We start from the raw sequence: 27,620 nt of genomic DNA on the forward strand, positions 1-27,620 counted from the left end.
GTGATCACCCTCGCGCGCGGCGCAGTGTCGTCGTCATAAATGTTCGGGAAGTTATGGAGAGAAAGGATACGGTAAGGAAAGAAATAAACAGGGAAATGGGAGAAAAACTGTGATGCTATGAGCGGAGAGGTTTTACAAACAAATTGTGCACGTCGGAACACACAAATTTGAACGTCCCAATACCATGTTTGCAGTAAATGGGGCATAGCCTCGGCGCGGCTGCAGGCCTGAGTGAGCGCCGCCATCTTTATTCGGGACAACGATTAACTGGACACGTGCGGAGCCGCCATCTTTGTAGGGGGCAAGGTGCAGCAAGGCGCATGTGCAGCCTGTCTCTAGTATCGAGTCATTGTGATCACAGCAGCCAATCCTGCTCTGATTCACCTCTGGGCTCCCTCATAACCACTTTGTCAATATCTAGCTTCCTCACTCTCGAAACATGGGTGTATTTTTGGTCTGTTTACTCCTGTATTATTACTTTTATAGACCCTTTGTAAATGAGTTTTTCACTGCGGCCCAGCCCCTGACCATGTTCTGCTCTCTGATCAGATTACTTTTTTCTTGAATATTTTTGACAGTCAAGAATTCTTTTTTTCCAATAAGCAAGTGTATGTTCCTTCCATTTCTGACTATCAAATTCTGCACCATTTTCATTCCCTGTAATCCATTTTGCACTCCCTGAAACATCAACTGTGTTTCTCCTTCCACAGATACCAGTGATTAATGGCAAAGCCCTGTTGCCTGTGGAGAGGGTGATGTTTGACTTTCTTGTACAGCTGCAGTTTGTGTGGTGAAGGTGCTCCTACAATGTGGTTGGGTAAGAGACATAGCAGATTATTCATTACAGCAACATTTGATTATTTGAAGATAATGTCCAAATCAAGAACAGTTTGTAGTTTTATTATCATGCTTATAATTTCACAAAAATACTATTGAGAGTTTAGATATAAGGCCAGAGATGGAGATATTAGGTCAGGTGATCAAAAGCATTGCCAAAAAGCAGGTTTTGAGGGATGTCTTAAAGGTGGAAAGCAGACCTGTGAGGTTTTGTCTGCAAATTCCAGACCATGTTGCTTTAGCAACTGTAGAATCAGCCACACAGTTGAAGTAATGAATTAACAAATCGTTGGGAGTCTCAAAGAAAATGGGTTGTTGAGGTCTCACAAGATGTGTGGTGCAGGGAGCTAGGGATGATCACAGCCAGGAATCAAATCAAGAATGAGAATTTTAAATTGTTGTCGCTTATGAATATGAGCCTTTTGATGGATGAACATGTTTGGGGAGAATTGAGCATGTGGGCGATAGAGCTTTTCTTTTTTCTTGAGATTACAGGGAAGTTGAATTTGGGAGGCTGGCCAGGAGTGTGTTTGGATAATTAAGTCTGGAGATAACACACGATGTACGAGAGTTTCAGTGTATGAGCTGAGTTGAGGGTGGAATCAGCTAGAAATAGTGGTGTTGGAGTGGGACTGGGCTGTCACTCTCATCTCACCTCTGGGATTCAGCTGGTTGTCAGGTTGTGAATCAGGGCGGTAACACAATAGGGATCTGAGTGGCCATGATGGAGCCTAAAATGAGTGTCACTCAGCTGGATGTTGCTGAGCAGCTGCTGCTTGATAGCCCTATTGATGAATACTTCCATCACTTTACTGCTGATCGAGTTTGGACTGACAGAGGGAAATTTCCTGGGTTGGATTTGCCCTGTGTTTTTGTGTTGAACATGTCTGGGTAATGTTTCACATTGTCGGTCGATGCCAGTGCTGGAGCGGTACGTGGCTTGGTGGGTGGCAAGTTCTGGAGCACAAGCTATCAGTATTATTGCCAGAATGTTAGCAGGACCCATAGCCTTTACACTACTTAAACATTTCTCAATATTGTTCGAACCAAATTGAACTGGCTTAAAGCTTACATCTGTAACGTTAGGAACCACTGGAGAAGGCTGAGATGGATCATCCCACTTTGCATCTGGCTGAAAATTGCTGCAAATACTGTCATCTTATCGTTTGCATGGATGTATGAAATCCCTCCATCAGTAAGGGTGGGAATATCTGTGGTGCTTCCTGCAATGAGTTGTTTAATTGTCCATGACCATTCACAACTGGATGTGGCAGAACTGCAGAGCTCTGATCTGATCCATTGATTGTTGGGATTACTTAGCTCTGTTGCTTGCTGCTGATGCTGTTTGATATGCAGATAGTCCTGCTTGGTAGCTTCATTAGGTTGGCACTTCATTTTTAGGTATGCCTGGTGCTGCTCATGGCATGCCGTCCTTTCCTGTCCATTGTGTTGGGTGAGTGCGGGATGTACAAACCCATGAGATTACAGATTGTGCTGGAGTACCGTTCTGCTGCTGGTGTTATCCCACAGTGCCTCAGGGAGATCCAGTTTGAGTTCCTACATATCGTCCCATTTAGCACGGTGATGGTACCACTCGGCACAATGGAGGTTTCTGCCAACTTTAGGGTGAGGCTTTGTCTCCAAAAAGACTGTGGGATGGTTGATCTTACCAATACTGTCATGGACAGATGCATTTGCAGCTGGTAGGTTCATATTGATAAGATCTAGTATGTTTTTCCCTCTTGCTGGTTCCGTTACCGCCTGCTGCAAACCCAGTTGAGCAGCTATGTCCTTGAGGACCCGACCAGCTCAGTCAGTAATCCTGCTGCTGAGCTGCTCTTGGTAGAGGACATTGAAATCCTGTACCCAGAGTAGGCTTGTCACCATTTTATTGACTCAGTGCTTCCTCCAAGTGTTGTTCAACGAGGAGGAGCACTGATTTATCAGCTGTGGGAGCACGGTACGTGGTAATCAGCAGGAGCCATGAGACTTCTGGTGTCCAAAGTCAATGCTGAGTACTCCCAGGGCAAATGGTTCCTGTGTGTACACTGCTGTGCCATCACCTCTGCCTGGTCTGTCCTGCTGGTGGGACAGGACATATCCAGAGATTTCAGGAGAAAGTGAAGACTGCAGATGCTGGAGATCAGAATCGAGAGTCTGGTGCTGGAAATGAACAGCAGGTCAGGCTGATGAAGGGCTTAGACTCGAAACATCGATTCTCCTGCTCCTTGGATGCTGCCTGACCTGTTGTGCTTTTCCATCATCACTCTCTCTATCTAGGGATAGAACATAGAACAATACAGCACAGAACAGGCCCTTCGGCCCACGATGTTGTGCCGAACTTCTATCCTAGATTAAGCACCCATCCATGTACCTATCCAAATGCCGCTTAAAGGTCGCCAATGAATCTGACTCTACCAATCCCTCGGGCAGCGCATTCCATGCCCCCACCACTCTCTGGGTAAAGAACCCACCCCTGACATCTCCCCTATACCTTCCACCCTTCACCTTAAATTTATGTCCCCTTGTAACACTCTGTCGTACCCGGGGAAAAAGTTTCTGACTGTCTACTCTATCTATTCCTCTGATCATCTTATAAACCTCTATCAAGTCACCCCTCATCCTTCGCCGTTCCAACGAGAAAAGGCCGAGATGGTGATGGTGGTGTCTAGCCATTATCTGTAAGGGATTACTCTGTGAGTATGACTATGTCAGGCTGTTCCTTGACTAGTCTGTGAGACAACTCGCCACGTTTTGGCACAAAAAAACCAGATGTTAGTGAGCAGGATGTTGCAGAGTCGAGAGGGCTGATTCTGTGGTTGTATTTTCTAATGACTTGTTAGATGCCAAGTGGTACATCCAGTTTCATTCCTTTGTTGAGATTTTGCAGTGATTAATACAGTGAGCAGCTTGTTGGCCAACTGTCAGGTTGGCAGGACTTTTTTCGCCATTGACAATGGTTCCATGGAGATCAGGAGATTCCTAATTTGTTATTTTTTCTTGAATTCAGATTCTACCATCTGCCGAGCTGGGATTCGAACAAGGACTTCAGTTGTACATTTTAATATTCTGGATAAAAGTTAAATACATTAGGTTTGTTCACTTATTTTAAATATCACTAACCCAGGTTTTATTTCTTTGTAAAACACTGTTCATCATCCTGTCTCCTTCATCCTTCCCTCCAACAACAAGAGCAAGGAGCACATTGAGTTTCTCTGTCACTAAGACTGAGACAATCCGATCAGCTACCTCTGCTGCTTCTCTCCCTCCCACTAGTCCACTGAGACAAACTGCCTCACATGGTGTTCCTGATTTTTGTCCCAAACTTACATCTTTCTCCAGTCTCTTGTCAAGCCTTATCAGAGCTCACCTTGATCTTTTACTAGTCTCGCTAAACTACAGGCATTCCAACTCTGTTTCCTCCTCATCACTCCCCCTCCCCAATTCACAGGTATTGTTCCTTGTTCTGTCTGTCTTTTCTGGTTATGTCCTTCTCATCCATTCTGCAAAAAAAAAAAATAACATTTGATCTCACCATCATTTGTAAATCCTGCTCCATCTCCACTCTCCTTTTCCTTTCTGAATTCCTTGTATTTGGTGTCCCTCAAGGATCTATCCTTGGTCCCTCCTGTTTCTCACCTCCGCACTTGCAGGAGGTGACATCGTCCAAAAGGACAGTGTGAGGTTTCACATGTACACTGACGATGTCCAGCTCTCCCTCCCCAGCATCCCTCTCCATTGCTCCACTGTTACTCAGTTACCAAACTGCTTATCACATTCCCACTACTCGATTAACTGCAATTTCCTCCAAAGAAACATTGTTACGGTTAAACCCATTACCTTCAGTTGCTATTACAAATTCCTTTCCCTTACTGCTGAGTCCCTCCCTCTCACTGGGTGCAGTCTGAGACAGAACTAGACTCTTCATAACAATGCTGTCATATCTGTAACCCCAAGGTGACCTTCTGATCAGACATCTACACAATCACAAACACCAGGAATTCCAATCTCTAAAACGTTGCTTGTCTCCACCTCACCCCAGCTCCATTGCTACTGAAACCCCTTACCCGTGTCGGTGTTGCCCTAAACTTGATGAATCTGAAACAGAACCCTTGATTCCGTGATTGACCCAGAACCTGCTAGCTTTCAGTGTTTCCTGCACAATTACCCCCTGGTCCCTTTGTGGTGTAGCTTTCTTCAGTTTCCACCATGGAAATAGCACTCTTTTTTTTTTATTATTATTATCTCCTCCAACACGACCAACTTCCCATTTTCCCAAATTATACTCCATCTGACAACTTGTTCCCCCTTCTCCTGTGCATCTCTCACTCTTCACAATCCTCTTAGAACTTTACAATTATGCCTTTTCTAGGAGTTCCCCCACCACCCCCCAATTCTTCTAAACATTTACTGGGAGTCCCGGGCAGTGGGAAGCATGCAGAGTTGCTCTGTTTTTAGAGATACTCTATAGGAGGATCTTGCTGCCCATTGGTCAGAATGGAGGTAACTTGCCCATCAAGCTGCATGAGCCTTTCACTCCCCATGTCTTATTGATGAGGCACAGCAGCAGCACAGAAGAAAAAAGGAAACAAATCCTGCTCTCCACATCTCACTGCCTCGTGGAATATTCTGTCCCACGTGTCAAAGATCTGCCCTGTTCAGTCACATGAAGTCCCATGGTGAAAACTCCTAGAAACCCACATAGATTTCCCCCTGAACTGACTGCTGACCTCCACAACGGATAATGTGTCCAGTCATCCTGGGCCAGGAGGTGCGAGTTTCTAACCTGAACTGACAGTGATGGATTTTATAAACTTGTATTACAGGATACTACAGGTGGACATTCAGATGGTAATCTCAGTCATTGTAACACCGAACTCTGATTGAATTAGTCAATTCATCAAGACCTGGAAATTCACATTGTGTGTGAGTATTGTATTCCATCTGAATCCCATTTGCTGCATAAAAGTTCTCCTTTGAATCTTCCCAAACCTTTAATGTGTGTCCTGTAATCCTTGTATAATGAGCTGATGGGTGTAAGGTTTATTATTATAATGTGTAACTTTTCTAAACCCCTCTGTCACAGCTCCCCTCAATTTCCTTTGCTACAAGGAGAACACCTCAGTTTCCCCAAACCCCTGATTCCCCAATGTCTGTTTGCTGTCTATAAGGTACATTTCAGGATTTTGTTGGAACATTCTCCACTTGCCTGCATCAGTGCAGCCCCCAACACTATTAAAGAAAGTGAACATCCTCCAGGACAAAGCACTGTGCCTGAGTGGTGTCCCATCCACTACCTTCGGCATTCCCAATCCCCATCTCAGAGACACAGTGGCATCACTGTGTAAAAGGTAAAGGCAGCATTGTCCTACCAGACCATAGGGCTGCGCTGTCATTAGGGAGGAAACTGGAGCACCTGGAAGAAACCCATGCAGACACTGGGAGAATGTGCAAGTCCCACAGAGACATTTGTCCAAAGCTGGAATCGAACCTGGGGCCATGGCAGCAGTGTTAATCACTGAGCCACTGTGCCACCCTAAAATTGTAATTTGATTCACAACTACCACTTCCTCTGATAGTTCATTCCACACACAAACCATTATCTGAACAAAAATAAAAAAACCCAAACGCCTTTTTAAAGCCGTTCTGCTGTCACCTTAAAAGGTATGTACCCAATCTTGAATCGCGTCCCATCCTGGAAAGGACACCTGCTGTTCACATTACTGATACCAACCCTCCATGATTTGAGAAACGTCTCAGCTTCCTGCGCGCCAGTGAAAGAAGTCGCAGCCTATCCAGCCTCTGCTTATAATTCAAACTATCCATTCCCATCAACATCCTGGTAAATCTCTTCTCAATCCGCTCCAGCTACATAATGTCCTCCCAATATCAGCATGACCAGAACTGGACACAGAATTCCAGAAAAGGCCTTCCCAACATCCAAAATAACGTCCCAACTCTTGTACTCCAAAGGTCTGAGCAATGAAGGCAAGTGTGCTAAGCACCTTCCTAACGACCCTGTCTACATGTGACACAGACTTGAAAGGCCCGAACCCCTCGGCCTCTTTGTTCCATATCACTACTCGAGGCCCTGTCTTTAATTAGTGTAAGTCTGCCCTCGTTTGTTTCATCAAGATGTAATATTTTACATTTATTCCAATCCAGAAATCCCAAAAAACCCTGAGCATTAAAGACAGTAGGAGTATACTTAAGAGGGAAATCAGGAGGGCAAAAAGGGGACATGAGATAGCTTTGGCAAAGGGTTATGAATAATCCCAAGGGTCTTTATAAATACATTAAGAACAAAAGGGTAACTCGAGAGAATAGGGCTCCTCAAAGATCAGCAAGGCAGCCTACGCCGTGGAGCTGCAGGAGATGGGAGAGATAAACACTGATGCAAAACATTCAGTTAGTACTGTGGAGAAGGACAAGGGCAATATAGAATTTGGGGAAGTAGATGTCGACATGTTGAAAATATCCAGCTTACAGAGGAGGACGTGCTGGGTGTCTTGTAACCCGTAAAGCTTAGTTAATCCCCAGCACCTGATTAGGTGTACCCTAGAACTCTGTGGGAAGCTGGGAATATGCTTGCTGGGCCTCTTGCTGAGATATTTGTATCATCGATTATCACAGGTGAGATGGCGAAAGGCGAGATGTTGGTTAACGTGGTGCCGCTATTTCAGAAAGGTGATAAGGACAAGCCAGGGAACTATCGTCCGGTGAGCCTGACATTGATGCTGGGCAAGTTGTTGGAGGGAATCCTGAGGAACAAGATGCGCGTGTATTCTGAAAAGCAAGGACTGATTAGTGATAGTCAGCATTACTATGTGTGTGGAAAATCATGTCTCACAAAATTGATTGAGTTATTTGAAGATGTATCAAAGAGGATTGATGAGGGCAGAGAGGTGGATATGATCTGTGGAATTCAGTAAGGCGCTCGACAAGGTTCCCCATGGAAGACTGGTTAGCAAGGTTAGATCTCATGGAATATAGGGAGAACTAGCCGTTTGGATACAGAACTGGCACAAATGTAGAAGGCAGGGTGGTGGTGGAGGGTTGTTTTTCAGATTGGAGACATGTGACCAGTGGAGTGCCGCAAGGATCGGTGCTGGGTCGACTACTTTTCGTCGTTTATATATATGATTTAGATATGAGCATAGGAGGTATCGTTAGTAAGTTGGCAGATGACACCAAAATTGGAGGTATCATTGACAGCGAAGAGGGTTACCTCCAATTACAACAGGATGTTGTTCAGATGGGTGAGAAGTGGCAGATGGAGTTTAATTCAGATAAATGTGACGTGCTGCATTCTAGAAAAGCAAATCTTAACAGGACTGATAACTTCGTGGCAAATTCCTAGATAGTGTTGATGAACAAAGATATCTTGCAGTGCAGGTTCATATTTCCTTGAATGTAGAGTTGCAGGTAGATAGGATATTGAAAAAGGTGTTTGGAATACATTCCTTTATTGATCAGAGCATTGAATATAGAAGTTGGAAGGTCATGTACAGGACATTGGTTAGGCCTCTTTTGGAGTATTGTGTGCAATTCTGTTCTCCATCAATCGGAAGAATGTTGTGAAACTTGAAAGGGTTCAAAAAAGATTTACAAGGATATTGCCAGGGTTGGAAGGTTTGAGCTGCAGGACGAGAGCAAAAAGGCTGGGGCTTTCTTTCCCTGGAGCATCAGAGGCTGAGGGGTGACCTCCGTAGAGGTTTATAAAATCATTAGTAGCATGGATAGGGTAAACAGACAAGGTCTTTTCCCTGAGTAGGAGAGTCCAGAAATAGAGAGCATAGGTTGAGGGTGAGAGGGGAAAGATATAAAAGGGAACTAAGGAGCAACTTTTTCACGCATAGAGTGGTGCATGTATGGAATAAGCTGCCAGAAGAAGTGGTGGAGGCTGACAATTATAGCATTTTAAAGGCATTTGGATACTTGACATGAATAGGAAAGATTTAGAGGGATATGGCCCAGGTGCTGGCAAGAGGGATAAGATTAGGTTCGGATATCTGGTCAGCATGGACAAATTTGACCGAAGGTTCTGTTTAGTGCTGTTCATCTGTGACTCACAGCTCAGTCGGTTTCGGTCTCTTCAAAGGTAAATCTTAGTCTGTTTTATTTTAGTAAAGGTACAACATTCAGTAGGGCGACGGTTTATATCTTTAAATACACATCTTATGATACTTTGATTCAGTTTTTTAATATAAAATATTGGTACTAATTTATTCTAGAGTAGTGTTTTGTAAAGCTGTAAGACCGTGTGCCTTTTTCTGGGTCTGTGGACTGTTAAGGTGCAGAGATGGCCATTCATACAGTGATGTGCTCTTCCAGTTGTATTTAGGAGATTAAGGAAAGTTTGTGATCCTGATTGTCTGCAGGAAGTGAGGATGCAAATCCTGTAGGATTTCATGGATCAGATGGAGCGATGGTTAAAGGTAATGAAGACTTTACAGGAGCCGGGGGGTGTGATAGGTGGCAGTTTCAGAAAGGTAGGAAAACTGCTGATCCAGTTGGGTAGATGGGTTTCCTCTCAGAAAGGGAGGAGTGGAGGGCAAGTAGTGCAGGAGTCTCCTGTGGTTATTTCCTTCTCAAACAAGTATACTGTTTTGGAAAGCATCGGGGGTCATAGACTCTCAGGGGAATATCGCACTGACAGCCAAGTTACTAGTGTAATGTGAGGTATATCAGGTTCCACGTGATCGATGGTGATAGGGGGCTCTCTGGTCTGCAGCACAGACTGCAGTTTCTGTAGCTAACAGTGAGAAATCAGAATGGGGTGATCCCTCCCTACTGTCTAGATGAAGGATGGCTCTGAGGGTACAGAATATTCTGAAAGGGGAGAATGATCAGTGGGAGGTCGCTGTACATTGGGATCAATGACATAAGAGAAAAGGATGAAGTCCTGATGCGAGAAGGCAGGCAAGGGCAAGGCACAGAATGAGGTAGGACTGACAAGGTACAATAGACAATAGGTGCAGGAATAGGCCATTCTGCCCTTTGAGTAAGCACCACCATTCATTATGATCATGGCTGATCATCCACAATCAGTATCCTGTTCCTGCCTTATCTCCGTGACACTTGATTCCATTATCTTTAACAGCTCTATCCATCTCTTTCTTGAAAGTAACCAGAGACTTGGCCTCCACTGCCTTCTGGAGCAGAGCATTCCCTGTGTCCACTACTCTCTGGGTGAAGACGTTTCTCCTCAACTCTGTTTTAAATGGCCTCTCCCTTATTTTTAAACTGTGTCCTCTGGTTCTGGACTCCCCCATCCATGGAAACATGCTTCCTGACTCCAGAGTGTCCAACCCTTTAATAATCTTGTAGGTCTCAAACAGATCCCCTCTCATTCTTCTAAATTCGAGTGAATACAAGCTCAGTCGCTGCAATCTTTCAACATATGATCATTCTGCCATTCCGGGAATTGACCTCGTGAACCTACCCAACACTCCCTCAATAGCCACAATGCTCTTCCTCAAATGTGGAGACCAAAACTGCACACAATACTCCAGGTACGGTCTTACCAGGGCCCTGTACAGCTGCAGAAGGACCTCTTTGCTCCTATACTCAATTCCTCTTATTATGATGGCCAGCATGCAGTGAGCTTTCTTCACTACCTGCTGTACCTGCATGCTGGCTTTCATTGACTGATGTACAAGAACACCTAGATCTCGGTGTACTTCCCTTTTACCAAACTTGACTCCTTTTAGATAGTAATCTGCCTTCCTGTTCTTGCCTCCAAAGTGGATAACCACACATTTATCCACATTAAACTGCATCTGCTATGTATCCATCCACTCACCTAGCCTGTCCAAGTTAACCTGTATTCTCATAACATCCTCCTCACATTTCACCCTGCCACCCAGCTTTGTGTCATCAGCAAATTTGCTAATATTACTTTTAATGTGTTCATCTATATTATTAAAGTATATTGTAAACAGCTGCGGTCCCAGCACCGAATCTTGTGGTACCCCAATAGTCACTGCCTGCCATTCCGAAAGGAAGCGTTTATCGCTACTCTTTGCTTCCTGTCAGCCAGCCAATTTTCAATCCAAGTCAGTATATTCTCCTTTGTAAATCCATGCTGACTCTGACGAATCCTATTACTACTATCCAAATGAGCCATAATTTCATCTTTTGTAATTGACTCCAGCATCTTTCTCACCACTGACATCAGGCTAACCGGTCTATAATTCCTTGTTTTCTCTCTCCCACCTTTCTTGGAAAGTGGGACAACATTAGCTACCCTCCAATTTGACTACATCTCCTGATTCTGTGTCTCCCACTTCACAAGGGGCTGAACGTCATCCCTCACCAACAGGGCCATCCCATCAGTCTCTCCTTTTGATAGCACTGCACTGCATTTATGTCAATGCAAGAGGTTTGACAGGGAAAGCAGATGAGTTTAAGATATGGTCTTGAACATGGGACTGGATTATAGTGGGTGTTACAGAAACGTGGTTTAGGTTGGACAGGACAGGTAGCTTAATGTTCCAGGGAATAGATGTAAGAGGAAGGATAGAAAGGGGGATAAGAGAGAAGGTGGAATGGTGTTTTTGATGAGGGATAACATTATTGTTGTACTTAGGGAGAATATTCATGGGAGTTCACCCGGTGAAATTACTTGGGTGGAACTAAGAAATAACAGGATGATCACCTTATTGAGGTTGTCTGTGTGGGTTTCGTCTGGGTGCTCTGGTTTCTTCCCACAGTCCAAAGGTGTGCAGGTTGGGTGGATAATCCAGGCTGAATTGCCCATATTGTTCAGGGATGTGCAGGTTGGGTAGATTGGCCATGTGAAATTGCCTACAGTGTTCAGGGATGTCAGGCTAGGTGGATTGGCCATGGGAAATGCAGTGTTACAGGGGTAAGATAGGAGGCTCTGAGGGTCAGTGTGGATGTGATGGGCCGAATGGCCTGCTTCCACACTTGACCAGATCTAAACGTTGGTGTTCAAAATTGGACAAAGGTGAATTTTGATGGTACAAGGCGAGAACTTTCAATATTTCTTTGCAACCCCCAGGTAAAGGGACAGCTGGAAAGTGGGAACGTAAGAACATAAGGAATAGGAGCAGGAGTAGGCCATCTGGCCCCTCAAGCCTGCTCTGCCATTCAATAAGATCAGGGCTGATCTTTTCATGGCCTCAGCTCCACATTCCTGCTCTCTCACCATAATCCTTAAGTCCTTTCCTGTTCACAAATCTTGAAGACATTCAAGTTGATAACGTCAACTGCTACACTCAGCAGGGAATTCCACAGATTCATAACCATTTAGCTGAAGAAGTTCCTCCTCAACTCTGTCCTAAATCAGATACCCCCTTATTTTGACGCTATGCTCTCGAGGCTGATCTGCCCCCCAATGGAAATAACCTCCCTTCTTCTATCTTATCTATTCCCTTCTTAATTTTATTTTTTCCAATGCAGCCTCCCATTCTTCTAAATTCCAACAAGTATAGTCCCAGTCTATTCAGTCTCTCCACATACACCAACCCTCTCAACTCCCGACTCAAACTCGTGACCCTCCTCTGCACCCCCTCCAGTGTCAGTACATCTTTGCTAATGTAAGGGGACCAAACCTGTACACAGTACTCCAGGTGCGGCCTCACCAGCACCCTGTACAGCTGCAGCATAACCATCCCTCTAGCAAGGAAGGTCAATAGACTCTTCACCATCTCTTTTAGTCCCTGGGATGCATTCCATCACGGCCAGGAGACCCATATACCTTTGGGCTGTTATCTTTCCCAACACTACCTCTTTACTGAGAATGTCAGTTTCCATGTCCTCATCTGCCATTGACTCCATAGGCCTGTGAAAATGAGACAACAAGAGTACATAGACAGTATGTTCCTGTTAAGGCCAAATCTGGTAGGTATAGAGAATGCTGTGTGTCTAGAAAAATTGAGGGTCTGGTCAAAAAGATGGAGGGATATGGCAGGTACAGACAGGTGGGTTTGAGTGAATCCCTCGGAGTATAGGGGCAGTAGGAGTAAACTTGAGGGAAAACAGGAGGGCAAAAAGGATACATGAGAGCTTTGGGGGAAAGAGGTTTAAGGACAATCCAAAGAGATTCTACAAAACACGAAGGACAAAAGAGTAACCAGGCAGAGAATAGGGACCCTCAAAGATCAACAAGACTGTCTGTGGAACCACAGAAGGTGGGAGAGATACTATCCGAGGATTTCATGTCCGCTTTTACTGAAAGAGGGTATGGAAGCTGGAGACTTTGGAGAAATAAATAGTGATAACTTGACAACTGTCCATATTACAGAGGAGGTTGTACTGGATGTCTTATACATAAAGCTGACTAAATCTGTGGGACCTGATCAGGTGTATCCCAAATCTTTGTGGGAAGTTAGGGAAGTGATTGCCGGGCCCCTCGTTGAGATATTTCTATCACCAATAGCCACAGGTGAGGTGCTGCAAGACGGGCGCCATTATTTGAGAAAGGTGATGAGGAAAGGCCAGTGAACAATCCACTGGTGAGCCTGAGGTTAGTGGCAGACAAGGTGTTTGAAGGAATTCTAAAGGACAGGTTTATATGTAATTGGAAAGGTAAGAAGTGATTAGGGATAGTCAGCATGGCTTTGTACACTAACTTGGACTTCAGAAAGACACTCAAAAAGGTTCCACATAACAGGCTGATTAACGAGTTAGACACCATGGGATACTGAGAGAGCCAACTATTTGAATACAAATTGGCTGGAAGGTTGGAGACGGAGGGTAGTGCTTTTCGGACTGGAGGCCTGTGATGAGCAATATGGTATAAGGATCGGTGTTGGGTCCACTGCTTTTCATCATTTACATCAATGATTTCTATGTGAATATATGAGGTATAGTTAGTGGGTTTTCAATAGACATCAAAATTGGAGGTGCACTGGACAGTGAAGAAGGTTACCTCAGAGTACATTGGGACTTCAATCAAATGGGCTGAGGATTATCAGATTGAGTTTATTTCAGATAAATGTGAGGTGCTCCATTTTGGAAAAGCAAATGAGGGCAGGAATTATACACTTAATGTGAAGGTCCTGGGGAATGTTGCTGAACAAAGAGACCTTGAAATGCAGGTTCATAATTCCTTGAAAGTGGAATCATAGGCAGAGAAGTGAAGAAGGTGTTTGGTGTACTTGCCTTTACTGGTCAGTGCATTGAGTAGTGGAGTTGGGACGCCATTTTGCGGCTGCACAGCACATTGATTCAGCCACTTCTGGAATTCTGCTTTCAGTCCTGGTCTCCCTGCTATCGGAATGATATTGTGAAACTTGAAAGGGTTCAGTAAAGATCCGCAAAGATGTTGCCAGGGTTGAGGGTTCAAGCTCTATAGTTAGAGGCTGAATAGGCTGGGGCTGTTTTCCCTGGAGCATCGGATACAATTGTGAGGGGCATGGATAGGGTGAAATCCCAGGGTCTTATTCCCAGGATATGTGAGTCCAAAGCTTGGGGGCACAGGCTTCATGTGTGTGGGAAAAGATTTAAAAGGGATCTAAGGAGCAATGTTTCTAGCTAAACATGGTACGTGTATGGAACGAGCTGCCAGAGGAAGTGTGGAGGCTGGTACAATTACCCAATTATGCCTTTGAGATGGTATGTGATTAGCAAAAGTTTAGAAGGATATAGGCCAAGAGCTGGCATATGGGATGGGATTAATTTAGGATATCTGGTCAGCATGGACAAGTTGGATCGAAGGGTCTGTTTCTCTGCTGTACATCTTTATGGCGCTACTAAAATTAAGATGGGTTTCTCTTTTATGGAGAGTTAGCAGAAGTTCAGATAATTCTCCTTGGAGCTGAGAAGGATAAGCAGTGATTTCGACCAGGAGCAGATTTGTTTCCAGGATATTTAATTTACAGAGAGACAGAGGGAGAAATTATTAACATCACAATTTTTAGTAACTACCTTCAGGTAACTAGCAAATAATGCAGGTTAAAAATGTGAAGATTATTTTACTCACTACATTCTGAGCATCTGGAACAGTTTGACCGACAGCTGGATGCAGATTCAGTAGGTATTGTCAAAACAAATTTGGAATTTAACTTTTTTAAGGAAGGATTTGGAGGACTACAGACAAATGGGAGGTGAGTTGGGATAGACTGGCACCATCTCCAGAAGGGGAGAGTACAACCCTTTTGGGCTGAATAGCCCCAAACCCCTGTGCTCGGTAACTGCCCCATTCACTGTGAATGATGAAGCTCATCCCAGGGCAGAGTCATAGAGACCTGCAGCATGGAATTAGACCCTTTGGTCGAACTGGTCCATGCCGACCAGATATCCCAACCTAATCTAGTCCCATTTGCAAACACTTGGCACATATCCCTCTACGCCCGTCCTATTCACAAACCCATCCAGATGCCAAATGGTGTAATTGTACCAGTCTCCACCACTTCTCTGAACAGAAGATTCCATACACAGCAATCTCAGTGTGAAAAGAGTTGCCTCTTGAGTCCCTTTTAAATCTTCCCCCTCTCACCTTAAACCTACACCCTCTCGTTCCACACTCCCCCACCCCAGAGAAAAGACCTTGTCTATTTTTCCCATCCATACTCCTCATGATCTTATAAAGCTCTATGAGGTCACCCCTCAGCATCTGATGCACTTGGGAAGAGCCCACTCATGTCACAATGGGGCCCGGGTGATTGACAGCAGCTTCAGACCAATAGGAGAATTGGCGTGATCCTCCAGCCAATTCGAGTGAATTGGAGTGGGTCCAGCAAGCCAACACGTGGCCATAAGCTGTGCAGGCGCAGTGTCACGGTGAGGGGGGACCTCGTGAGTGTGAAGGGAGTGGGAGAGACTACAAAGTCTGGGGAAGAAATGGAGCTATTGTGGACTGGGCGGGTTTATAAACGCATGGTTTTAGGCTGCTAGACCTGAATTAGAAGTTCCAGGGTAAATTAGAACCAAAAGAACTGCGGATGCTGTAAATCTCACACAATAACCAAAAGGTACTGGTAAAGCTCAGCAGCATCTGTGAAGTGAAATCAGAGTTGATGTTTGGATCTGCTGACCCTTCCTTAGAACTGATGTTACTGAAAAGAAATGTCGGTTTATATGCAGAAGGTAGGAGTTAAGGAGTAAATGATAGGTGGTGATAGAGTCCAAAGAGAGAGATAGGAGCAGTTGGACAAAGGAGTGGATAACGATCTGGCTGGGGGAGGGTGAATAGCTGTTTATGGAGACTGTTAGTGACTAACCATAGGTAGTGTGTAATGGCAGGCTGTAATAACCAAGGCCTGCTGTGTGCGTTAAGAGGCTAGGGTGCTAGGACATTGGAGAGTTCAGGACGTAAAATTATTGAATTTGATACTGGGGCTCGAGGGGTGCAGGGTCCCCAAGTAGAAGATGAGGTGTTGTTCTTCCAGCTTGCGTTAACGTGTGGCGCTGGAAAAGCACAGCAGGTCAGACAGCATCTCAGGAGCAAGAGAATCGACGTTTTGGGCATATTCCTTTCATCGGGAATGCCAGGATTGGGGAGGGGGAGTAGTAAGAGGGCTGAGCAATAAATAAGAGCGTGGCGTTGGTGTGTGGCATTGGTGGGAAGGGAGCTAGCAAGGCAATGGGTGGATGTAGGTGGAGGGTAATGGAGAGAGGGTGGAGTGGATAATTGGAAAGGAAGATGGACAGGTGGGACAGCTCAAGAGGGTGGTGTCGAGTTGGAGGGTTGGATCTGGGATAAGGCAGGGGAGGAGAGATGAGGAAACCTTGATTCTGTGGTTAAAGGGTACCAATGTGGAAGATGAGGTTTCTTCCTCCAGGCATCGGTGGCTGGGATTTGGTGGTGGAGGTGGCCCAGGACTTTCATGTCCTTGGTGGAGTGGGTGGAGATGTTGAAGTGGTCGGCCACAGGATGGTGGGGTTGGTTGGTGCATACATTGCAGAAATGTTCCCTGAAACATTCTGCAAGTTGGTGTCCTGACTCCCCAGTGAAGAGGAGACGACGTCGAAAGCAAAGGCCGTAATAGGTGAGGTGTTTGGATGTGGAGGAAAATCTCTGCTGGATGTGGAAGGGTCCTTTGGAGGTGAGGGAGGAGGTGTGGTCACAGGTTTTACACCTCTTGCATTGGCAAGTGAAGGGGCTGGGAGTGGGGTTGTTGGGGAGCATGGATCTGACTTCAAATTCACAAGGAATGGTCTCTGTGGAATGCTGAAAGGAATGGAGAGGGAAATATATCTCTGGTGGGATCTGATTGTAGGTGGTGTAAATGGAGAAGGATGACGCATTGTATCTGGGTGGAAGGTGAGAACTGGGGGATTCTATATTTGTTGCTGTTGGAGAGGTGTGGTTCAATGGCAGAGGTGGGGGAAGTGGTGGAGATGGACTGGAGAGTATTGTTGACCACATGGGAGGGCAAATTGCAGTCCATGAAATACGGGGTGGGGGGGGTGTTTTGCTATTTTTCTGGAGTGTTCTGCCAGCTTGCATCAAGCTTCACTGGAACACTGCAGTAAGCATGAGACAGAGATGTTGGCCAGGGAACAGACTCGTGTGTTAAAGTAACAGGCAACTGGAAGTTCAGGGTCTGTTTTTCAGCAGAACGTAGATCATCAGCTGCCATTTCCAGCACCTCCACTGAGATGCTGCCAGACACAGGTTCCTGTCCCCTCCATTAACAGTTATGCACCCCCCCCAGCCAGATTGTTATCCACTCCTTTGTCTTTCCAAATGCTCCATCCCCACCTATTATTTACTCTTTAACCCCTATCTCCTGCAGTCCAAAGATATTCAGGTTAGGTGAATTGGCCCAGCTAAATTTCCCGTAGTGTTCAGGGATGTATAGGTTAGGTGCATTAATCAGGGGAAATGTAGAATAATAGGGTTGGAGAATGAGTTTGGTTGAGAAACTCTTCAGAGGGTGGGTGTGGACTTGTTGGGCCAAATGGCCTGTTACCACACTGTAGGAATTCTAATTTTCCCAGCTGCCCGGTTTGGAGGACGGGTGACTAGACCTAGAATGACCCTTGGTGTATGCAGGAGGAGGAAACTGGAAAGGGGAGTTGAATCCAGTTTAGACTAGGAGGGTTTAATTACACTCTGTACATGTAGTTGGGCCTGAATTAGAAACTCTTGGTCCCACATTTACAGCAAATGGGAAAATGGCTGTGGCCCTCAGGCAGTGATAAGTCCTGGGTTATGGCCGCCATCTTTATTGGGTGCAAGGTACAGCGAGGCACATGGACATGTCGTCTTCCTGGGTGGGGGCTGGGTGATTTGAAGAGGAGCATTTACACACCAAACACATACCAAGAGAAGTGTTTGCCTTCACTATTCATCTTGCATTGACTGTGAGCTTTGTTTTGTGAATTCATTTTATAGAATATTAATTGAGAATAATTGAGACAGGGATCTCAAAAGCAATTTTCTATCATTAGCAGGGTCATCAGGATCTGGATGCCATTGACATTTAACTCTGGAAAGGAGAAAGATGTGTCTGTTCTGTCTGTGGGAAAGTATCTTTTTTTCGAGCAAAAAGCAGAAAGATCTTCAAATTTTGTGGTTGGATCACCCTTTGCGTTTGTGCTCTGTTCTGGACCCTGCAGCTGTGGAAGGAGATATTGCCCTGAGAGGGAGCACAGATTTATCCAAATTACACCTCATCTCTTTGTGGAAAATGTCAGATTTTGTCTCAGTCACCCACTTCATGATGTTAACCTGTAAACTCCTTATTTTCAATTCACTGCAAACGTCTCATTAAAATTCCTTATGGACTCAAATTCCAACACCATTTCGCATGGAATGTTCTAGATTCTGACAATTATCTGTTCATCCAGAAACTGCTGAAGTCTACGTTGACTCTGGCATTACAAAGGGCTGAATTGAAAGATAAGATGCAGTTCCTCAGCTCCCATTGAGATGCATTGGAACAGTACAGGAGGCTGAGGGCAGTGTAGGTGTGAGAAGGCAATGAAATTGACAGGGCTGCACTGTGAGGGCTGCTTGGCTCAATGAGAGTGTTTTGGAGTTGGTTGTAAACAGAGCGAGGGGAGACAGGGAGAAGGTGAAACCCTCAGCTTCAGTTTTAGTTCAGGCCATTCAGAAATTCACATGGTCCCAATGGGAACAGCCAGTTTGTAAGTGAAACCTGCTGAGTTTGTTTTAAAGAGTTTTTAAAAATATAAAATGTCAGCTTAAGTAAAGATTGGGGCTTTTGATTATAATGGAAATGTTTGAAGTGAAGGAAGGTTTCTCGCTCATTTAAATTCTCTTAATGGGAGTAACTAGCTGAATCTAGAAACACATTGTTACAGGAGACCTCAGACCTGTGGTGTGCTCCTCCTGTACAATGTGGGACATAAGGGACGCTTTCAGTGTCCCTGACGGCTATGTGTGCAGGAAGTGTGTCCATCTGCAACTGCTTTTCAGACCTGGAGCTGTGAGTGGACTTACTGTGGAGCATATGCAATACTGAGAATGTTATGAACAGCACGTTTAGTGAGTTAGTCACACTGCAGGTGAGGGTTACACAGGCAGAAAGGGAATGAGTGACTATCAGATCAAATAAAATGCTCAGGAAGGAAGTGCAGGGCTCCCCAGTGATCATTCCCCTTCTCAAACAGATATTGTGTACCGCTTGGGATGCTTTGGGGGGGTGGGGGGGGGGGGGGTGGACTCTCAGGGGGAATCAGCAACAGCCAGGTTCATGACACCACAAATAGCTCCGCTGCACAGAACTGGAGGAAGGAGAATGGCACAGCTATAGTGACAGGGGTTGCAGCAGTCAGGGCCAGAGACAGGTGTGTCTGTGGTCACAGACATGAATCCAGGACCGTGGAATTGAACCCAGGTCCATTTATTGATAAGTGCACAGACCAATAAAGGTCAGCGTCCCAAATGCAACCTTCAGCACTTGATCACCCTGAAACTCTACTTTCGAGGGACTGTGCAATTGTTCTGAGCCCTTCAGAGAGATTGAAGGGGATGGGGAGAAAGCAGGAACAGGGTTGTGTTGTAAATCTACAAAATAACCGTCACGCTCCACTCTCGGTCTCCCCCCTCTGTCTCCCACCCCCCACCATGCCTCCTCCCCACCATAGGGAAAAGACCCTATCCATGCCCCTACTGATTTTATAAACCTCTATAAGGTCACCCATCGACCTCTGACGCTCCAGGGAAAACAGTGTATTCAGCCTCTACCTGTATCTCAAATCGTCCAACCCTGGCCACATACTTGTAATTCTTTTCAGACCCTTTTCAAGTTTCACAATATTGTTTTGATAGGAAGGAGACCAGAATTGCACTGAATATTCCAAACGTGGTCTAACCAATGCCCTGTACAGCGGCAATATGACCTCCCAACTCCCAACTCCTATGACTTCCCAACTCCTGTACTCAGAGCTCTGAGGAAAACATACTAAAAACCTTCTTCACTATGCTATCTAACTGCGATTCTGCTTTCAAGGAGCTATGAACCTGCACTCCAAGGTCTATTTGTTCAACAGCACTCCGAGGACCTTACCATTAAGTGTATACATCCTGCTAATATTTGCTTTTCTAAAATGCAGCACCTGACATTTATCTAAATTAAACTCCATCTGCCAGTCCTCAGCACATTCAACAATCTGATCAAGATCCTGTTGTAATCTGAGGTAATCCTCTTCACTGTCCACTACACCTCCAATTTTGGTGTCATCTTACTAACGTTACTTCCTATATTCACATCCAAATCATTGATATAAATTATGAAAATTAGTGGATCCAGCACCGATCCTTTGTGACACCCCACTGGTCACAGGTCTCCAATCTGAAAAGCAACCTTCCACCAACACCCTTTGTCTTCTACCTTTGAACCAGTTTTGTATCCAAATGGCTAGTTCTCTCTGTATTCCATGAGATCTAACCTTGCTAACCAGTCTCCCATGGTGAACCTTGTTGAACGCCTTACTGACAACCACGTAGATCATTTCCACCGCTTTGCCTTCATCAATCCTCTTGTTGTTACTTCAAAAAAATTGACTCAAGTTCAGAGACATGATTTCTCACACACACAGCCATTAATATCCAGGACTTAACTCTGTACATTGGGGTCTGCTTCACCCAGTTATGGGTGTTAATATTCTGGATAACGTTCACCAGCTTTGTGTTGGTGACTGTGTACTGGGTCTTGTTAATAACACCAACACAGGTGAGTTCCTTTTGAAAGGCAGTCCCTATATCCCTAACCCCTCCACCTGCTCTGTCTCCTCCATCCCCACCTTAGACAGTAAGTGGGAGGAGCTCATGGAGTTTCCATGTGAGTGAGATTGAGAAAACCTTCCCTTTCCACTAGCCCACCAAGAAATGGTGGTAGTGTCCTTACCTCTGGACCAGGAGGATCGGGTTCAGAGTTGAGTAACAGCATCTTTGAAGAGGTAATTAGTAAACCTGTCCAAGCCACCAGGCCATACTGTCTCCCAGCTGTCCCTGCCTGAGCATCCAAACAGAATCTTCCTGTAGTTTCTCTCCTGTCAGACTCTCCCATTGCTCAGTTTGTCCAGGATCCCCTCCTGCTGCTGCACTGATCCTGTCTCTCACTGACCTGTCCATCCCCCAGTGTCCTCCACATTCATTCATTGGTTACAATCCCATTGTCTCAGTCCTCCAGTCCCGCCCCCTCCACCCTATTGGGCAGCAGCTGCTGTCAATCACCGAGGCTCCTGTGTGATCTGGAGACATCCTCTGTAGGAGGGGAGACCAGTGCACGGGCACAGTGCTGGCCAATTGTTGGCGTATGTGCAGGGTGGGTCAGTGCCAGGGAGGCTGTGGGTGTGTGAGGTTAACCTGTCATTGGCAGTTTCCTCCCTCTGAAAACAGGATCCAGGGGAATGCCCCCTCCCCTGGTATCCTGACGAGTGGTCAAAGTATCAATGGGGAAGCATTTTGCAGAAAGTTATCTGACCTCTTGTGAAGATTCATGAATATTATGGAAAGACACAGGGGTTGGCCTGTAATTAGAGTTCTAATTTGGTTCATTTTAGTTCAGATATGATTTGGCCAGTGTGTGCAAGATGGTTCTCATCAGAGGTTAGAGTGGGGGAAATGAGTAAGAAGTTCCAGATTGGGGGGGAAAAAAAATCAATGTGCGTCTGACCAGGAAGGAAACCCTGGGAGGTGGGGGGAGGATTCATCAACACCCCGGGAGGCTCCGAGTCGGACTCCTGATTTGATTAGATTTCCTACAGTGTGGAAACAGGCCCTTCGGCCCAACCAGTCCACACCGACCCTCTGAAGAGCAACCCACCCAGACTCGTTTCCCTCTGACTAAAGCACCTAACACTATGGGTAATTTACCATGGCTAATTCACCTGACTTGCACTGTCAGTCTTTGGATTGTGGGAAGAAACTGGAGCACTCAGAGGAAACCCAAGCAGACACTGAGAGAATGAGCCCGAGGCTGGAATCGAATTTCGTACCCTAGTGCTGTGAGGCAACAGTGCTAACTACTGTGCCATCTTGCTGCCCCTTTTTTTGGTTCTTAGTCTGCAGGCAGGAGCTAGGAAACTGAATTCAAAGAGAGGAGAGAGTGTTAGAACTGGGTTTGGAGGGAAGGAGTGAGGAGATTGGTTTGGATTTCAGTTCACAGAAGAGAGAAATGTGAGACTGAGAATTAAAGCTTTGGGGGAAAGAAAGAAACTGCAATTTAATACTGTAATTGTCTTATGAATTTCCATCCTGTATTAACAGTGGTGACTTGTTTTCTCTGTAGGGTTCTGAAAGGGCGGATTTGTGGATGAGAAATTCAAATTGAACTCCATGTTCAGTTTTGATAGTTACTTGATCCGTGCCGATTTGAATATCATTGGCCTTTTCTTGTGGAAGGAAAGGTGTGTATTCTGTCCGTGGGCGAATATTTCATATGTCAGTGTGACTGGAAAAAAATACGAGACACAGCCAAGTCCATGTTAGCGCGGTGACTGTGGAGAGAAAGTTCATTTGCTTTTTAAAATCTGAAAAAACATGGCACATTTCCCAGGAACAATTAAGCTACAGATTGGTTTTGTATGAGGACAGGTTTTAAATTAACCATGCAACCAGAAAGACACAAGGATACCTGCAGCATGGAAAATATTATGAAAACAGGATTGTTGTAAAGGAGTGAATTCTCGATCATTGATTGTAATCCGTTGGCGTTGTCACGTCAGTTCCGACGCCGTCAGGAAACACAGGAAATGTGATGAATGCAGTGTAGGTTTTAGTTATTAAACTATAAAAGGTGCAGAAGAAATTTACAAGGATGATGCCAGGTCTCAGGGGTCTGAGTTACACGGAGAGGTTGGATAAACGAAGATTTTTTTTTGTTTAGAGCAGAGGGGGGATGTTTACTGGACGTGTATAAGATCATGAGAGGCTTGGGTAAGGTGAATGCACTCAGTCTTTTTCCCCGGGAATCAAGGAGTGGAGGCCATCAGTTTAAAGTTAGAGGAGAAATTATGAAAGGGAACCTGAGGGGCAACTGCTCTACACAGAGGGTGGTATGTATATGGACTGAGCTGCCAATGGAAGTGGTTTGGTGGGTACATTAACAACATGTAAAAGACATTTGGACAAATACATGGATAGCAAAGGGTCAGAAGCAGATGGGCCAAGTGTGCAGGGAAATGGGGTTAGCGTGGATGAACATTCTGGCCGGCATGGACCAGTTTGGGCCAAAGGGCCTGTCTCTGCTGTAGGATTCTGACTCCAAGTATATTTTCTATTTCTCCCGCTATCTCTGGTAGCATCCTGGGATGTATTCCTTCAGGGCAAAGAGACTTGTCTACCTTTAGCTCTATTAGCTTGTCCAACTTTAACGCTTTTGTGATAATGATTGTTTCTTGGTCCTCACTTTCCTTAGTCTCCTTATCCATTACTGCCATGCTCTCCGTATCCTCCACTGTGAAGACTGACTGCTGTGTGCTCATATTCCTGAACTCTGCTGGAGAGGAATAACTGGGCACAGAACTCTGAGAGGTCTTCTTTGAGTCTTTATTGATGAGACATGGCAGTTACCTGGATAGTGTACATGCAGAACACCTCCAGGCAGCATCAGGTAACTCCCCGCCTGTCCGATGTGAGACTCCCATTCTTATACCTTTGTGGTTTGTGGTTTTGAATGGACGCTGTCTCTCAATATTATCTCCATGGCATTGGCAGTTTAAAAGTCGAGTTCAGCTCAACATTATGTGGTTAAACCACATACCCCTCCCCCATACCCCTGTGGCTCAGTCAGGTATCTGACAGGCACTTCAGTTTCAGTGGGGCTGTCTGCCAGGATTCTGATGTGGAAGAACTGGTGTTGGAGCGGGGTGGACAAAGTTAAAAACCACACATCACCAAGTTATAGTCCAACAGGTTTATTTGGAAGTACAAGCTTTTGGAGTGTGCTGTGATTTTTAACTTGATCAGGATTATCTCAATGGTAACAGTTAAGTGCTTCAACAATTACAGAGGCCATATGTTCCCCAAACAATAGGTTCCCCTCTAGCAGTGTAAACTGCTATTCCGGCCCTGGGGATAGCTACTCATCACTTTTCTCCCCCAATCCCATCTAGCTTGCTGTTGATCTTTAAAGTTTTTCTAATCTCCTAGATTCTCCTTGGTCTTTGCCAATTTGTATGTTTTTTATTTCAATTTGATAGACTCCCTTGTTTCCTGAGCCACCCACAGCAGATTATTCCTTTTCCTACAGTCCTTCCTTTTCACTGATATATACTTTTGCTGAGCAGTTTGAAAAATTCTTTGATATTCCTCCACTGTCTGTCAACTGTCTTTGCTTCCAGTCTACATTAGCCAACTCCTGCCTCATCTTATTGTAGTCTCCTTTGTTTTAGCACAGGATCTTGGGATTGGATTTAATCTTCCCGCTTTCCAACTGTATTCTAAATTCAACCAGACTTATCACAAGTCTTTTTATCAGAGTACAAGGTGAGGCGATGTTACCTGGGTGTTTTGGTTTTCATCGTCAGAGACCTTGGCTTTGTAATAAAGCACAGGATAGATATTCACAACAGAGTATTGTGGACAATGTGAATGTACTACACAGTCTAAAACCATAAATCACTGTCTCCCCTCAGTTTACATAATTTGGAGATGCCGATGTTGGACTGGGGTGTATAAATTTAAAAATCACACAACACCAGGTTATAGTCCTTCAGGTTTAATTGGAAACACACTAGATTTCGGAGCGTTGCTCCTTCATCATGATCCAATTAAACCTGTTGGACTATAACCTGTTGAGTGATTTTTAACTCACCTCAGTTTAAAATTGCAAGATCATTATCTCACACACGCTTCCTTACTATCTAAATTTGAAATGTTAATCCACCTGACTATCCCATTGCTTCCGAAAATCTCCTTTGGTGAAGGTGGTGAGTTTTGGATTCAGCTTTCCAGTTATTACAGTAAGAGGAGCACTGGGCACAGGAGAGGCAATGCAGCCCTTCTAGCCAGCTTCACCATTTAATACGGTGATGATTGAGCTCACATCGGTCTCAGCTGGATTTTCCTGCCTGCTCTCTCTCACCCTTCAACTCATTGCAAAATCAACATCTCTATCTCTTCAGTAAATTTGCTCATTGTCCTGGCATCCACTGCATTTTGAATAGGGAATTCTGCAGATTCACAGCACATTGAGATAAGTACATCCTTCTTCATGAGAATAGAATAGAATCCCTATAGTGCAGAAATAGGGTATTCATCCATAGAGTCCACACCTACCCTACTATGATGAGCATCCCATTCAGACTCACCCAGTCCCTGTATTTCCCATGGTTAATGGCTTAACCTGCACACGCATGGACACTGTGGGCAATTTAGCATCGCCAATCCATTTAACCTGGACATCTTTGGACTGTGGGATGAAACTGGAGCACCCAGAGGAAGCCTGCACAGACACTGGGAGAACGTGTAAACTCCACACAGTCGCCTAAGGCTGGAACCAAATCCAGGTCCCTGACGCTGAGAGTCAGCAATGCTAACCATTGAGCCACCTCTGCTTAAAATCTGCTCCTCCTATTAACAACCCCACGCCCCAGTTGGTTGAATCTATATTCCTTAGATCAGCAAATCAGGTTGTGGAAGCAGATGTCTCAGTAAAACCCAGTGACAGTCCATATGTTCTGTGTCTGAATGGGGATCCTATACACAACACCCTCCAGCCCACACTTTTCATTCACTTTCCAGAGACAGGGCTCCAGTGGCTTCATGGGGACTACAACTCCCACAATCCCTGAGGCAGGGACCACACGTGTGTGGGGAAACCAGCACTGTACATTCACAGAATGTGGGTGGGTTTTGGAGCATGTGATTTGGGTAAGTATACTTTGCGGAAAGTATTTCACACTGTGATTGGCTGGAGGAGGAATGTATCTACTTATAGTATTGATCAGTTGGGGGGTCAAAGTGTCACTACACCCATGAAGGACCACTCTCCATCCACAATTCATTGTCTTGCTGGGAATCAACTAATGGGGAACAAAGAAGAATCTGACCCATTCTCCCAGACTGAAGGTTCCTCTTCTGTCCAGGATCTGCCACCTCCCTTTCTGTTTCCTTTTGTTTCATTCTGCTGTTACATTATTGACTTGCAGCAACTGAAAGGAAAGGAAGTGAACCCAGAAAGGGTGCAGAGTGTAACCAGGGACGGGAAGTGGTGGCATGGATCTGTTTATCAGTTACTCCATGAGAATGGGGAGGGTGTACATTACAGGGTAGCAGAGTCAGAGAGAGAGCGGTGGGAGAGAGTAAGTGGGCTGGAGGGTTACAGCTTTGATGGAAGAAAGGGGAAATGGGTATTCCAAAGAAACTAGAATTGTCTGTTCTGAATTTCTAACCTGTACATATTCCTTTACACAGGGTGCTAGATGGTGAAGGTTTGCAGACTGAAATCTCAAAATCACGTGCAGATCATGATTAAGTTAACCAGCTTTTGAAGAAGCAAAGATGGAGAATCACTTGGCCAAAATCCTGAAATACTCTCCCTCCCAGCATTGTTGGTCTCTCTGCGCCAAATGGACTGTGAATGGTTCAAGACAGCAGCTCACTACCACCTTCTCAAGGGTAACTAGAGATGGGGAATAAATTAGCCAGTGATGCCCATATCCTGGGAATGGTTTCTATCTCTAGTTGCTAAAACCCAGTTGATGTCACTGCAGGATGATGAGGGATGCTGAGTGCATCCTCCAGTAGGCAGCACCATCACATTACCTCACCTACACCCACACAGTAACACCGCAACGTCACTGGAACAAAAGGCAGTGAAGCCAAAGGAGGACTTAGATATGGTTCTTTGAGGTAAAGTCATGAAAGGGAATTGGAACACAGCAGGAACAGGAGACTGAGCTGGATGGTCAGCTGTTTCCTATTGAATGGTGGAGCAGGATTGAAAGGCTGAATGGTCTCTTCCTGCTGCTATCTTCCAGGTATGTATATAGTCATGGAGCCCGGGTAGGAAGAAGTGGGCAGGGATTCTCCAGGAGATTGCACTTCCACAACAGTTTTCAGTGAGTGATGGTTTGATGGATTTTATTTAACATTTATCTTTAACACAAGGTCTGTAAATTTTGGCTTTAAAATGTTGTAAAAGTTTTTTGCACAGCAAATAAAATTAAAGAAAATAAACTGTCTGAATATAACAGTTTTAAAGCTTTCAACCTCCTGTAAAACAAAATCCTGTCTATTCCCGGACACCATCACTTTCCAGCTACTCAAACTCCAGGGAAATATTCCCTCCCTGTCTGAACCTTTGGTTTTATTTAACTGCTTTTCAGTTCTCGTTCTGTTAGCTGTGAAGCGTTCTTTTTCCCCATTTCTCCGACCCAGAAATGTGAGCACA

The 27,620-nt window shown here is 45.0% G+C and overlaps 1 long non-coding RNA gene across 6 annotated transcripts; it reads left to right on the forward strand.

Annotated features, from left to right (window-relative positions):
• On the forward strand, positions 1-27,378 carry LOC140476636 (uncharacterized). Of its 6 annotated transcripts, XR_011960565.1 has the most exons (8): positions 1-71; positions 711-817; positions 3,848-3,930; positions 5,664-5,763; positions 7,471-7,556; positions 22,515-22,632; positions 25,970-26,098; positions 26,642-27,378. It is a non-coding gene; the product is annotated as an uncharacterized lncRNA (long non-coding RNA). The 6 variants fall into 6 exon arrangements; XR_011960563.1 differs by lacking the exon at positions 7,471-7,556; XR_011960566.1 differs by lacking the exons at positions 7,471-7,556; positions 25,970-26,098.
• The last annotated feature ends 242 nt before the right edge of the window (positions 27,379-27,620 follow it).

The sequence above is a fragment of the Chiloscyllium punctatum genome, chromosome 4 (genome assembly GCF_047496795.1).
Source record: "Chiloscyllium punctatum isolate Juve2018m chromosome 4, sChiPun1.3, whole genome shotgun sequence".
Lineage (NCBI taxonomy): Eukaryota > Metazoa > Chordata > Chondrichthyes > Orectolobiformes > Hemiscylliidae > Chiloscyllium > Chiloscyllium punctatum.